This window comes from Colobus angolensis, unplaced genomic scaffold (genome assembly GCF_000951035.1).
Source record: "Colobus angolensis palliatus isolate OR3802 unplaced genomic scaffold, Cang.pa_1.0 Scaffold1, whole genome shotgun sequence".
In the NCBI taxonomy this organism is placed as follows: Eukaryota; Metazoa; Chordata; class Mammalia; order Primates; family Cercopithecidae; genus Colobus; species Colobus angolensis.
This window is the reverse complement of record NW_012110918.1, coordinates 18,714,003-18,714,705: the sequence shown is the minus strand read 5'-3', so window position 1 is coordinate 18,714,705 and position 703 is coordinate 18,714,003.

The following is a 703-nucleotide window of genomic DNA, read 5'->3' as shown; positions in this document are numbered from 1 at the left end:
GGGTTGGGTGGGACAGACGGGTGAGGTAGGTCGGATAGATAAGGTGGGTCGGCTGGTACAGGTGAGACAGGTAGGTGAGGTGGGAAGCTGGGCCACACGTTCTCTCTGGGAGAGGTGAAAGCTTCAGGTCTGTGCAGATGGCCCTGAGGGCTTGGAGTGCAGCCAGGGCCCTGCGCGTCATTTTCTGGGCACTGGGTTCCAGGGTCCTGGGCCCAGAGATGGGTGTCACCCCGGATGAGGTTAGCAGGGCAAGGCTGGGGAAGCACCTGCTCGGGCCATTGTGCTCCCGAATCAAGTACCTGGGGGTGAGCAGGGGCGGGGTTCCCTTCCCCGCCACCACCACACAAGGCAAAGGGACGAATGTCCGGGGCTGCCTGAAGGCCAGGACCCGGGGACCGCACCATGCAGGCAGGGGCCTCCCAAGGCAGGGGTTACAGGCAGGGGTCACAGGGGGGAAGTCACAGGCAGGGGTCACAGGTGGGGGTGCCAAAGACGGGGGGTCACAGATGGGGGTCACAGGTGGGGGTCAACGGTGGGGGGTCATAGGCAGGGGTCACAGGTGGGAGTCACAGGTGGGAGTTACAGGCGGGAGTCTCAGGCAGGGGTCACAGGTTGGGGGTTACAGGCAGGGGTTACAGGCAGAGGGGTCACAAGTGGGGGTCACAGGTGGGGGTCACAGGCGGGGGAATCATAGGTGGGGGGG